At 45.4% G+C, this 13,888-nt stretch overlaps 1 protein-coding gene across 3 annotated transcripts in view; it reads right to left on the bottom strand.

The window, feature by feature from the left end:
• Window positions 1-13,888, bottom strand: part of PLEKHG1 (pleckstrin homology and RhoGEF domain containing G1) — a 216,714-nt gene that overhangs the window by 184,378 nt on the left and 18,448 nt on the right. The window contains exon 2 of one of the 3 annotated variants that reach the window (XM_059401257.1): window positions 6,382-6,472. The exons of the other annotated variants lie outside the window; for them this stretch is intronic. The gene's annotated coding sequence lies outside the window, so the exon portion shown is untranslated. The remainder of the gene's footprint in view (window positions 1-6,381; window positions 6,473-13,888) is intronic. 3 annotated transcript variants of the gene reach the window in all.

Below are 13,888 nucleotides of genomic sequence, written 5' to 3'. Positions count from 1 at the left end.
CCGGTTGTACGCATCTTCACAAGTGTCCTCACAGGCAGGGGTTTCTCTCTGCCTCACGGCGAGTCAGAAAGCATGCCTGCCACAGAAACACATGTGCCATCTTGTCTCCCCAGTGACTCTCCCAGTCCCTCATCTGGTTCCCCTCAGGAGTCTCTTTCTCTTCAACTCCCACATCAGACTCAGGCTCACCCTCTCTTAAAGGTTGCTCATCCTTCTGGCTAGTCCCGTTTCTGAAGGAAAGCACTGAATGAGCAGAGAATGTTCAATGCACACGTTTCTGAGACATCCGTTCCCTTGCTCAGACTCAGTTGCCTCCTGCTCCGGAGACTCTTCTGGAACAGAGCCGGGCCTCCTCTTACTGCAAGGTGAGCTCTTCCTTGGCGCCAATCATCTTTTACCCTCAGGTACCTTTACCAACACTGAGCCCCACCAAAGTTTCCTCTAGAGTTCTGTGACAGGAAACCTGCCTGAGGCTTTCCCAGGCTTCTATTATCTTCTTCAAGTCCTTTGCTGGCTTTGGTTTCTTCTTTCCATCCTGGCTGCTCAGGATGGGCTGGGCCAGTGGGCTTCCATCTCTACTCCCTGGAGCGCTGGCAATCAAAGTGCCCTTCCCGGTGTGGGAGGGGGAGCCTTACTTCTCAGTCCTGCTCCAGACTGTTCAATGTGATGTTTTTTTACATGCATATTTACATTACATTATATTACATTTACATGCATATGAAGTTTTTCAAAATGTTATTTCTACATAGATTGGCGGTTCTAAGAGCCTTGAAGACTGTCGTTGACTAGCGTAAGGAAACAAGGGTTCAGAGGGTCTTGTCCCGACTTTGGAATCTACCAGAAGTTTAGCTCCCAGACATCCATTTCCTTTTCGGTACCCAGGAAGCAAGAGTATCCTTCTCGTCTACCCTCCAGGACTACTTGGCGATCATAACAGAAATGCACATGAGTCTGCCATTTGTGTCCCTAATGGATGATGGCCATTGGACTACCTTCTCTACCAGAGGCACATGCCCCTGCCACCGTGTGGGGAACAAGGCATGGAGGGAGAGGGAGGAGAAGCAGGAAGGAGAGGCAGAGCCAGCCTGGGCCGCGGCTTCCGCTCTGTGCGTCCCCTGACATCTGTCCGTCCGCTATAGCACCCGAGACTCTGATGGAAGCCTGCTGGCATCCACGTGGCCAAGGCAGATGGTAAAAGTGTACAAACAGAGAACTGAACTTTGGAAGAGAGCTTTACATTTCCATTTTGTTAGTTACACAAATAACAGATGCACACTGTAAAGAAAAACGAGGAAAAGGCATCGCTTACAACTCAGAGAATCACGGCTACCGGGGTGCTTTCCTTCCCGGCTTGCCTGTTTAGTTGTTTGTTTGTAAGGAGAACGGAGATGAAATAACTTAAGGCACTCTGACCTTTTCCCCTCTTTTGTTTCCCCCACTGAGTATTGTAGCACAGACATTTCTGAGAAGTTTAAACTGTTGACCTTTTGCCACTTGCAGCAAAAACTCCTCGGAAAAGATCAGAAATGCCGCACGCATGTTTTAGGCATCAGAGAGCTGTGAGTAGAGAGACTGTTGCCATTCTGAGTGGGCCCAGGAGCAGGGGAGCTGGTGGACAGCCTGGCGGAGGTGGCACAGAAAGCAGACAGCCGGTCCCTGGGAGCACGTGTGCAAGAAGCAGCCCTAGCAGGAGGCTGACCCCTCCAAAGCCCTGTTCCCTGCTCCCCTTACAGGCACCCTCTCCACTAGCCCAAATCTTCTTTTTACCTTCATCCCCATCTCCAGAAGCTTCCACCCTGCTCTGAAGCAACTGTGAGCTTCCTGCCAGCTGAGTTGCTGCAAGAGGAAAGGGAAGCTCCAAATCCACCGTCACAGGGGAAGAAGGGCTTGGAAATGCAAACTCAGATGCTGTATTTACCTCATATTCTTTCTGCACCTGGCTGTCCCGTTCCTTTGAGCATCTTGCCAGGTGACCTAGACATTCTGTCATTACGGTGTGAGTGATCACGAGATGCGGTCAGACAAGACTAGGTGTAAGGTGTGGCTGTTGTGCTGGGCCCCTGGGGGTCCCCTGATGCCTCTGTATCGGAGATGGGGTGTTCCCGAAAGAGTAACATTATCCATTGCATCACTCCCCGTGGTCCTGTCTATCACCTGAAAGCAGACCTGGCAAGAAGGCTGCTGGTTTTAATTGGAAAGGAGAGAGAGAAATCATGGTGATCAACATGTGGTGTGATCACAGGCTGGAGGGTGACACAGCTTTGGGAAGCCACAACCACAGAAGATCCAGAAACCTGTATTCCATGAGCTTTTGAATTCCTGGCCATATGAGATTGTTTTTCCCTTCTTACTCTCCTAGAGTAGTTTGTAATGTCTTTGAGAATTTCAGCCTTCTCTTGTGAGTAAGAGGAATTATCAGGCTTTGACCCCCTCCATGCCACTGAAACTATTCATCAACTTGAACCTGGTCAATTGTTGACCTCCTACTACAAAATGCAGTGATCCACTCTCAGAATCTTGCTTGACTCTGCAGCTATTACGATCTACATTTCTCTACTTGGCTTCCAGGAGACCACAGACCTCTGGCTTTCCTCCCCTGCTGGCTGCTCCTGCCCAGTCTCCTGGGCTGGATCTTCTTTCTCTTCCATCCTTGGTGCTGGGGAGCCCCAGGGTCAGCTTTCCCGCCTCTTCTTTGTCTACTCTAAGACATCGCATATAGCTCTGTGGTTGTAAATACCACAGATTTGCTGATAGTTTCCAGATGTATGTCTCCTTCCTGGACCTCTTTCTGGAACACCAGATTCATACTTCCAAGTGCCTACTTGACATCACTGCCTAGAGCTGAAATGCCCATTCAAGGTCAGCATGACCACAGGCTCTTACCTTCTCACCCTTGCTAACCTGTCTTGCCTCCACATTCCACATTCCCCAGCTCAGTCAGTGATGCCAAATGCACTCAGATGTTCAGGCTTGATCCTTGGATTTATCCTTTAATCTCTTCTTCCAAAGCCCTACAACTAAGCTGCCCTCAAACCCAACCAGGTCCACTCTTAGCAGATATTCAGCCATGGCTCACCAGTTCGACAGCTCCTACCCTGGTCCTGACACTCGTTCTCTCTCATCTGGACAGCTCCAAGCCTCCTGTAGCTCATCTTGCTGTCCTCATGCCTGATTCTGTGCACAGAAGCCAGAGCAAACCCACTCATATGCCAGATCACGGCGCTTGTGGGTTCAAACCCTCCAGGGCTTCCCATCACACCCAGAGTGAAGTCAAGGTCTAAACTAGGACCTGTCCTCTGAGCCCCACTCTTTCCGTGGCCTCCCAGCTAAACAAGGGAGAGGGCGTCATGGACAAATTGAAGAATGGTCTCACGTGTGTGTGCACATATGTACACCCATGCTTTCTCTTGGATTGACTTCTCCATTTTCACTGCTTTCCAGGCTCCTTTGAGACATCTTATCTGCAGGTGGATGATAGCACCCCGTGCCCACTTGTCAGTGGAAGAACTTCTCTACCACTGTGTGCCTGATAGTCGCCTGTGGGATATTGCTACCTCACAGCCTCTAATTCCATAGGACAACACAACGACCATGCAGTCATCTTACCGTCTCTGCCGGACTGTAAGGTCGTTAATGGTAGAGGCAGAATATTAACCAACCCTGCCAACTAAATGAATTCAACCCCAAGTCCCTCCAATTGAGTCAAGTTAATGCATAATCTGGGTAGAGAGGGTTTAACACAGCAGGGCAAGGACAACCACGTGCGTGTGTTTGCACGTGTGTGCATGTGCATGTGTCTGGGTACGCACGTGTGTATTCCCTTTCTGCCATACCATCCCCAAACCAGTGTCCATTTGCCGAGGGCTCTTTGATCTCAAAAGAATCTGAAGAGAAACCAGGATGAAACTGCTCTGTGTGGAAGGCTGCTACTTTATGCCATTCTTTCAGGAGAGGGGTTTTCTACTAGGTCAACATCCTTTTTGAAGTTTATCCCAAGAAAAATACACACATATTAAACAGCAGTGGCAATTTACAGTCAAACAGAAACTCCCACTCAGAGAAGAAAATAACCAGAAACATATTACATTTCAAGCTTCCCAAAGTGGGCGTCCAAATGCCTAAATCATTGCTTCACTCTTCAGTTTCACTCCAGAAACAGCATTTCCTCCATCGTTCCAATATTGCCAAACCTTTAAAACATTTGCTTTGGGTTCAGTCTGGTGGCCATATGTCAGACATCAGATCAGTTAAATTTGCAAACACTGATGCTGTACAAGGGCGGGTTCTATTTAAAAATCCCATTATCATGTGGTTACAAGGATAGCATTAAAAATCAATATTAATGGAGGCTATGTCTATACTTAAAACAAAATAAAGCCTGCATTCCATAAAACTTGCATATCATACAGCAACATGTTTGGTACGCAACAAAGTGGCAATTGTTCATTATTATCTCTCTAATCTGGGATTTAAGTTTCTAATGATCGCAGGTGGCAATCAGCTCTGCGGAAAGTGCTAAAGGCAAGAGTGTTATGGAAATCTTTTCTAATTGTGGCAAGCATATGTTGACACAAATATTTATATTGAATTTTGCCAGGCAGGATGCACGTTCTATCCAATCTGGTTAACCCTGTCATCTTAATAAACAAAATCTATGTGTCAACATTGGATTTTTCAGGTAAATAGTAATTATTTGAACTTTCTATTTGAGTAAAGACTTTTTTTTTAAAAGATGGTTAAAAAAAAAAATCAAAAAAACAACAGTGCAATTTCCCAGAAGGAAACCAGATGTTTAAGTTTTTGTCTCAAAAATGATGTTAGCATTGATCTAAAAAAAAAAAAAAAAAAAAGACCACTATCATTTGTAAGCTTAAGTTTCATTTCTCTCTACTCCTGAGATTTGCACCACAATAATCTGTGGCAATGTTCACTTGTCCTAATGGAAGAAACCACGATAACTTGATTTTTGAACAAAGGAAAAATTTCAATTCAGAACAGGGATTGTTGTGATGTTAGCAAAATTCAGGAGTGGAGATAATGATGACTTTGATCCTTTTGCAAGTTACTTAAGAGCAGATTTTGTAGCATATAATAGAGCTTGGGAAGCTTCGAGAAGAAAAATGATTAAAAACTCTCTTTCCATCTCTGTCTGCCACAAAAACACCTTTCAAGACATAAATATTTTTCATTTTCCAAATAAATATTTTGTCCAGCCTTTGACATGGTGTAAGCAAACATGTCTGTTTTGGGGCTTGCTGATTTGACCTGTTCTATCACATCTCTAGAACTGGGCTCTGAGAGCACACCCTTCCCTTGATCTATTACAAGGGAGCTTGTCACGTCACAGAGTCTAGACAGTGGCTTTTCTGTCTTGCTTCCTCTCAAATGTCCCATTCACCATAAAGCACGGTTGATTTGCTATTTTTATTTCATAAGATTTCCTGAGTTTGCTAACAGTTGAGCACCAAGATATTTAACTTTGAATAGTTTTCTACACCCTTGACCTAAAATGAATGTAAAAATATCACGCGCGCGCGCGCGTGCGCACACACACACACGCACACACACACAGTTTCAGGATGAAAATGGAACTATTCCTCATACTCTAGGCTATTATCCCTCAGGCATACCGAACAACGGGCTTGGATTTTTTGATATTGGGCCTTGAGTCTTTTGAAATGGAATGGTAAGCACCTATTTAAAGAGATTTACTTATCTTAGTCACATCCCATAATACTTGGCTGGTGTCACAGCTGAACCTTGAAAACATTAAAGAGTGCTTGCCAGCAGGGTACATCTGAGTCTGTCGAGGCCAGGAAAAGTGTGTTTGTCAAGATGGAAGCTGTGGCTGTGGCAGCATTTCCCTTCACTCAAAAGCCTTAGCGGTGAACAGAACTGAATTCCCAGGACCCCAGCCCCTCCTTCCCAGCTGGAAACACACGGGAGATCAGTACTGACTCCTGATCACGAGGCACGGGACGGAACTTTGAAGGCCTCCATGTTCAGTCCTTAGCCTTCAGGGAAGACCACAGTGACACTCAGTCAGCCCAGGGAACTCTGAACCTTTGCCTGAAGACTTCCGGAGAGCACAACACACTCTCTTTGGGAAAATTTGGGTGTGCATGCTCTCTCTCTCTCTCTAGGGTGTCACAGTCACTCTCTCTCTCTCTCTCTCTCTAGGGTGTCACAGTTTATCTGCCATCATCACATGTTCCTAACAATCCTATGTAATAGTTATCCTTATCCCCCACTTTATGGAAGAATTTAAATATATATATATATATATATATAGAGAGAGAGAGAGAGAGAGAGAGAATGCGCATGAGCAGATTTGCCCAAAGAGTTGTGACATATTTGGGACACTATACCCTTGTCCATCACCTGTGTCGCAGACAACTCCTCTGAGTCGGCCCCTGTTGTGGTGTCTGTTGCGGTTTTCTCATTGTCCTCACAACTCTTGTTGCTGAGCAGCCTGAAAGTAATATACAGCTGTCACTCCTTACCTCTACATACATCATCCTGCATCCCCCCCAAGTGACTTTTTCCTATAGAACTACAGACCATTGTTGCACCCAGGGAAATCCACAATTCCCTAATGCCACCTGATACCCAGTCCATGTCGGAAGTTGATTGGTTGTCTGTTATGGATCGAATTGTGTTCCCTTAAAATTCATAGGTTCGAGTCCTACCCTCCCCCACTGTATCTCAGAATGTGATGCATTTACAGATGGGGTTTTCAATAAGGTAATTAAATTAAAATGAAGTCATTCAGGTGGATCCCAATCCAATATGTATGGCTTCTATTCTTGTAAAAAGGAAATCTGGATGAATGTACATGGGGAGAAGGCAACCATTTACAAGCTAAGATCAGAATAAAACCAACCCTGCCAGCACCCTGGTCTTGGACTTCTAGCCTTCAGACTGTGAGAAATAAATTTCTGTTGGTTCAAGCCACTGAGTCTATGGTAATTTAAGGCAGCCTTAACAAGTTAAGTTACTATTCTAAGATGATCTGATAGTTTTTTGATCTATGACTCAATCAAGTTTCACTCATTAGATCTGGTAGTTGTGGAAAGTTTTTTTTAAAGTTATTTATTTATTTTAGAGAGAGAGAGAGCATGAGGAAGGGAGGGCCAGAGGGGGAGAGAGAGAGAGAGTCCTAAGCAGACTCTGTGCTGAGCACGGCCCCATGCAAGGCTCGATCTCATGACCTGGACCCAAACCAAGAATTGGTCACTCACGTTGGAAAGGAGCTCATTCATTCTCTGCAACAACTCTGTGAGATGGGCACTGCTTTCTCCTTATAGGACGGGACAGGGAGGCAAACTGAGGTCCAGGAATTGGGGGTGTGGGGAAGGAGGGAGGGTTTCCTTGCAGTGGTGTGTTTGGGGCACAGGGCAGGACTCAAGGACAAGGAGCAGAGATGGGTGAAGTAGGAAGGCATCAGCAAGTCCAGCTCCTCCCGTCCGCCTGGAGCACAGGGCAGTGATGGGAGAGAGGCCTGGAAGGAGAGCAAAGCTCTTATCTCAGGGGCTGAGGTTGGAGTGAAAAATCTATAATGCATTCTGCAGACACAGGCTATCACCGCAGGATTTCACACCAGTATCAAAGCCTCCTAGGCGCTGTTGGCTGTGGAAAATAGATCTGCCCAACTCTTCTGGTAAGAGCTCTTATATTAGATCAGTGGTTTTTAAACTTTTCTCAGGATCCCTTTTACAACTTTAAAAACTCCCGAGGCACCCAAAGAGCTCTTGATGATGTGGCTTATGAATTCTAATATTTATTATATTGGAAACTAAACCTGAGCAATTTTCAAAATATGTATTAATTTATTTTAAAATAATATTCATTATCCCATTACATGTTGATATAAATTATATTTCAATGGAACATAAAAATTCTTAAACCAAAAACATTTAGTGGGAAGACTGGCATTGTTTTATCGTCATCTAAGTGTCTGGATTGTCTGGCTTTATAGAAAGAAGAGAGATGGCGTCTCATATCTACCTGAGCATTCAATAGATTGTGATACACTATGGCTTGTACTCCCTGGAGAACTTCAAGGGCTCCTTTTGAGAGAAAGGTGTAAAAAAGGCAAATGATGTTTTAGTATTATTATAAAAATAGTTTGACCTTGGGGACCCTATGAAAGGGTCTTAGGGACCCACATGTGAACCACAGACCATACTTTGAATAGTATTAATCTAGAACCTAATGATTCTAGGGGACGGGGAGTAGAGGAACTTTGACTAAAACCAAAACCTAAAATGTCCTGAAAATGGTTTTTACTAAGCAGTACTGAAAATGGTGCCTACTTGGGACACCTGGGTGGCTCAGTTGGTTAAGTGTCTGCCTTCGGCTTAGGTTATGATCCCAGAGTCCTGGGATCAAGTTTGACATCAGGCTCCTTGCTCAGTGGGAGACGGCTTCTTCCTCTGCCTGCTTTTCTCCCTGCTTGTGCATGGGCTTTCTCTCTCTGACAAATAAAATTTTTAAAAATTTAAAAATTTTTTAAAGATTACCACCCTGGGTGGCTGGGTTGCTTAAGCATCCAGCTCTTGGTTTCTGCTCAGGTCATGATCTCATGGGTCATGAGATGGAGCCCTGTGCTGGGTTCCATGCTCAGCATGGAGTCTGTTGGAGATTTTCTCCCTCCACCCCTCCCCCCACTCACATGTGTGCTTGCGTATACAAGCATGCGTTCTCTCTCTAATAAATAAATAAATCTTAAAAAAAAATAAAAGTGTGCCTACATCCTCACACAGTACTATCAAAAGATGGTGCTGTCATTGACCCCAACAGCACAAGCTCTCACAAAATGATATAATATCCCCCTGTCCCCACCACCACCAAGGTAATTTAACTTACAAAATAGAGGGGGAAATCGTCCTATCTGTCTTCCTCTTTCTGGCTGCACCTGTGCAGCTCAAGTCACCATTACATCATATGTGACTTCAGTGTCACTTGGTGAATTACACTGGAGTGAGGTTTGGGGTAAAAAGAAGTGAAACTGTAAGAACGTGTCCCTGACACACAGGATCCCTAACAAATGACAGAAGCGGCCTCAGCAAGCTTCCTCGGTCACTTCCTACTGAGCAACAACAGAAAAAGATTCTAGTGAAGACTCTGTATCTACTGGACACAGAAGGAAATGCAGCTCCTCTCTGACAGAGGGCCGAGCCAATGCCCCTGACTGGGTCCACGGCTTAGAAAAAAGTCTGCTTCTTTGTTCTTCTGTCCACTTCGAGGCATTTGGGAGGCATTAAAACAAATAATTGTGGCTTTCTTATTTCAATTGAAGGGAAAAGTCTCCAATTTTCCATGGTGAGAAAACACCATGCAAGCCCCCAACAACACACCCGCTAGGAATAACTCCCTTTAGCAAAACCTATCTGGACAGGATAAGGGAGGGGTTCCTGCTGACTCTACACTCTGGTGAGGAGAGCTGGGGTGGGGGTGGGTGCCTATGGAATCCCTCTGAGGAGTAGATACCTCACTGTTTCTTCCTGAAGGTGGCTCCCCGGTCTGGCTTAGGCCCCCCACTTAAGAAGTGTGGCACAGTGGGGAAGAGTCTTGAGGAAATTCTGCCTGAGTAACTCTGGTACCAAAAATTGCCTCATGACCGGCGAGGTGAGCCGAGGAGACAGGATCTGGGTGAGTTCTCTACCAAGCTGCCCCCCAACACTGGAACACAGCCTCATGTCTCCAGTTACCTTAATTTTTGCAAATTTCCAAGAAGTCTGTCACCCAGAAGTCATCCCCTTTGTTACTGTAGTTAGCTTAACCAACTACTCTTTACCTTTGGGCTAAAATTCCCACTCACCATACGGTAGCTAGGATAGTGCCCTACAGGTGATAAACACTCATATACCATTTTTGCTTTACCTGGGATTTGCTAATTTGACAGAAATATCCTTTTGATACCCCGTATGAGATTCCCACAAAGCTCTTTGCTTCCTTCCACCCAGTGTAGTGTGAGGTGCTGGCTAGAGGTGGACAGACTCCTCAGAGGAGCGGATCGTGTGAGGGACACGCCACGGAAACAGAGGCTCTAGCATGAGTTGGACTCAGATGTGTGTCTCTCATCTACAGCTCAGAGTCAACGGCACTAACACCACACAGCTGGCCACAGACGGCAAGGAGCCCAGGATGGTAAGGTCAAAGACCTGCCTCCACACAGTGACCTAGAAGGTGTTTAAGTGACAAGACAGAGAGCCAAATAGAAAATAGGCATCGGGAAGTAAGGAGGGCAGGGTGTGGAGCATGAATGATGACAGGTGGATAGTCTGATAGCGTTCCTAATCAGGTATTTCAAATAGGCCATTCTTAGTTCCAGTTAGTGGCACTACCACTGCCTCGGTTCATGGTATTTCCCAGTTTTCAAACTGTGCTCTCCTCTTGTTTCAATGGATCAGCCCAACAAACCCCTGCATGACTCGGTGGACCCATTTTACAAAGAAGGAAGCTGAGGTTCCTTCCCCCAACAAGGCAGGAGCTCTGGCGTCCTGCCCTTCTGGAACAGAGCCGTCTTGCCCCAAGGCTAGACACCCACTAAGTGCCATCATGACAGGTGACATTGGAGGACTTACTATTTGTCCGGTACCACTCCAACCCCACCACAAGGCTTCACTCAATTACTCTTCGCAGGCTCCCCTGGGGTGTGTTACTAATGCATATCACAAGGAGAAAACAGAGGCACAGAAATGAAATCCTTGGAAATTTGATCCAAGAAAGCAAAGCCAAGGGTCTTCTCCTTATGGAGGCAGGATAAATTGCCCCAATTGACTTACTTCCTCTGACTACCACTTTTAACATTGACAAATGAGCTTTATTTGGGTAACACTAAGAAAAAGAGCCCTCTTGGCCCAATCCATGTTCCTTCTCTGTCCTGTGACCCTGCCTTATTACTTTTCTTCATTGTCCTGATAGCATTTGATGTTTACTTGTTTGTATCTGTCTTCTGCAGAGAATGCAAACTCCGAGGGGGCAGATCCTCAGCCTCGTTCACCCCTGTACCCACACAACAGAGGAATGGCGCCTGGCCCAGAGCAGACACACAGATATTTACTGAATGAACACACACACACACACTCATCATTATAGCAGAAGTCTAGACAACCTCAGAAAAATAGCCAAGTCAGTCAAAAAGATCTGGCAATTTAAAAGACAAGCAAAATAAAACGCACAATTGGCTCTGTACACCCTCACTTGGATTAAATGGCTGTGGAAAGCTCAGTGGTCACAGAGGGAGTGACAGTGTTTACATAGAGCCCTTCCCCACTTGCGCAAATACTGAAGGGGTCTGGAGGGACAAAGGACAGACCAGGCAGCTGCAGCAAACTCCTGTGGGATCGGAACCTGTCCCGTCTAACTTAGGTGTGGCCAGGAGTGGGCAGAGCAGAAGGGCAACTGAGTCAGGGTGTGTTCCTGACACAAGAACGTGGTCTGGCTGCCCCATGTCTGGGGCTACCTGCCAACAGCCAGACAAGGATTTTGAGGAGTAAAGGTTTGGAATGACTTTTAATGACCCAACCTGAACCAGTGTTTTTCCTTCCCTTCCCATACATAAAAATCTCCTTTCAGACTTGAAAAGTCAGCAGAAATTGTAAAAACACACACAAGAAAGAAACTGTCAAAGTAAACTCAAAGGCAAAGATAAATCAACAAACATCACAAAAACATAAAGTTGATAATGATTGTGTGTGTCCAAATAAAACATGGCATTTATACACAAGATGTGGGGGCATCAGTGTTAGTGTTAATGCTACAAACCATGCTCCTTAACTCAAAAAACATTTTTTGGGAAAAAGAAATCCATTGATGCCAAAAACTGCAAGCAGTCCCAGTAGCAGATGGGTCCTCCTCTACAAGTTCTGTCATCCTACCTAGAACTCAGAGCAGGTTTTCATGACTTGCTACTCTGAGAAGAAGGTGGTGGTATTTGGAGCCTGGGTCTCTGAGCAGCTGTGGGCAGCAAAAAGTGGGAGGGAGAGAAAAAAAAAAAAGACATTTCTTCTTTCAAGTCTGAGGGGAGAAGCAGTTAGAAGCAGGCATTTTATTTTCTTTTCCCCTCCATCTGTCCCATGAAAGTCTCCCTTGGCTCTTCAAAGTTCCCTGCTCTCAGTCTCACTTCCCACTTAACTATCTGCTCCCTTAACATGGAGGGTCTCAGGGGCATTAGGAATAAAGCAGTTCACATTGAATTAATCCCAGTGAAAATGTGTCAGAAATGGGTCTGTTTTTACAATCTTCTATTGCCTTCCAAGGGTATACAAATTCTGAGGGTCTTTTACGAGCTGGGTGATAGGTATGAGCCAACGCAAGGGCAGCAAAAGCTGTCTACAAGGATGGAAGAGAGGAGACTATGCAAAAATGTGGGAGCTTTCTGGGGGTCCTGGGTGGGGGCTGGGCGGCAGGAGTGTGTGGAGGTAAGATCTGCTAAAGCAAGCAGGAGTGTGAAGGAATTCTGGGCATGGAACAAAGGTGACCTTTGAACCCACCCTGTCCCCAAGTCTTTAACCATGTGGTTTTCTCAACAGGTAGAAATTTGAGAAAAGTCATCACTTGAGTCAGATTGTCTCGAATCAGTCTCCAAAACAAGTCTAAACTGTGTTTTTGCCTTCCCTAGTTTCTTCCCTTTGATTTCTGAATTGGTAGATTTTTCACAAATCTGATGCTCCCTCCTCTTCCTCTGCAGTTACTACCACCCTCTCCCCTAAGTAAAAAGCCTAGGGTAACCAGTGGGGACACTTCTGGCAGGGGCTGGGCAGAGGCTGCACCCTCCCCATTTGGACCTGAATTGCCCTTGGAAATTTAGAGACCATTTTTGTTTAGCATGCGCCACACCTGAAGGGAAATCACGGCTGCTTTTCAAAATGTTTTGTCAGGTTCCAAACTGCCCAGATGTCCACTTCAGCTGGGAGAGGGGGCGCTTTCCTCAGGACTCTTTCTTAGCAGCTCGCAAGGGCCCAGTGTTGAACTTAAGGAAAGTTGTGAGCCCGCGGTTAAAGACAGCAGTAAAAACAAATCATATAAACTTAAAATGAAACAAGTTGTACTAAAAACAAAGATATAATGCCCCAAACTCATCCTATCTTAATTATTTTACTGCCTTTTTACTTCATTATTTTGAGGTCATCAACATCCATTTTCTCGGTGCGGTAGAAACCCTCCATGAACAGTGGGCTAGTGCCCCTTTCTGTCCCAGTCTGCATTCAATGATGTCACATCTGTAGCAGGGAAGTAGCCACAGTGGGAATATTTACGCCTTGGAAGTCAGCAAACACGACAGATCTGGGCTTGATCTGTTCTCTTCATGTCAAGAAAGCGCTCAAGGGGACGTTCATAATATGGAATTAAAACACGAAAGGCTCTTACGAAAAGCTGTCACACTGTATAATAACACAAAAATGTGGAAACAGTCATCGAACTTCCAGTCCAGCAGAGAGAGGAGTCACCCGCCTCACTGGTGGGTGAGCGAAACTCTGACACACTTCTTCATTGTTTCACTTTTGTCTTATTAATGTGAAATAAAATAACAATATTCACATCACACTCCTTCACTTATTAGGGGTGACTTGCAAGGGTAGAAGGCTGGCCAACGTTAACAGAAGTGTTCTGTCAAAATCATTTTGCATTTGTATTTTTATTTGCAAAGTATGTGCGCTGTACACACTTTGTTGTGTACACACACACACACACACACAGACACACACAGCCCCCCACACCGACCCCAAGGAGCTGTTAAACATTTACCAGCACACACACCATATTTGCTTTCCAACCTTCTGGGCTTGGATATATCCCCTCGCCCCTTAAGACGGGTTCCCACACCCTGGGCCCTCCACAAAACAATGCTTGCTGATATGCCCATCAATGAGCTGTAATC

The sequence above is a fragment of the Mustela nigripes genome, chromosome 5, assembly GCF_022355385.1.
Source record: "Mustela nigripes isolate SB6536 chromosome 5, MUSNIG.SB6536, whole genome shotgun sequence".
In the NCBI taxonomy this organism is placed as follows: Eukaryota; Metazoa; Chordata; class Mammalia; order Carnivora; family Mustelidae; genus Mustela; species Mustela nigripes.
This window is presented reverse-complemented; position numbering and strand designations above follow the sequence as displayed.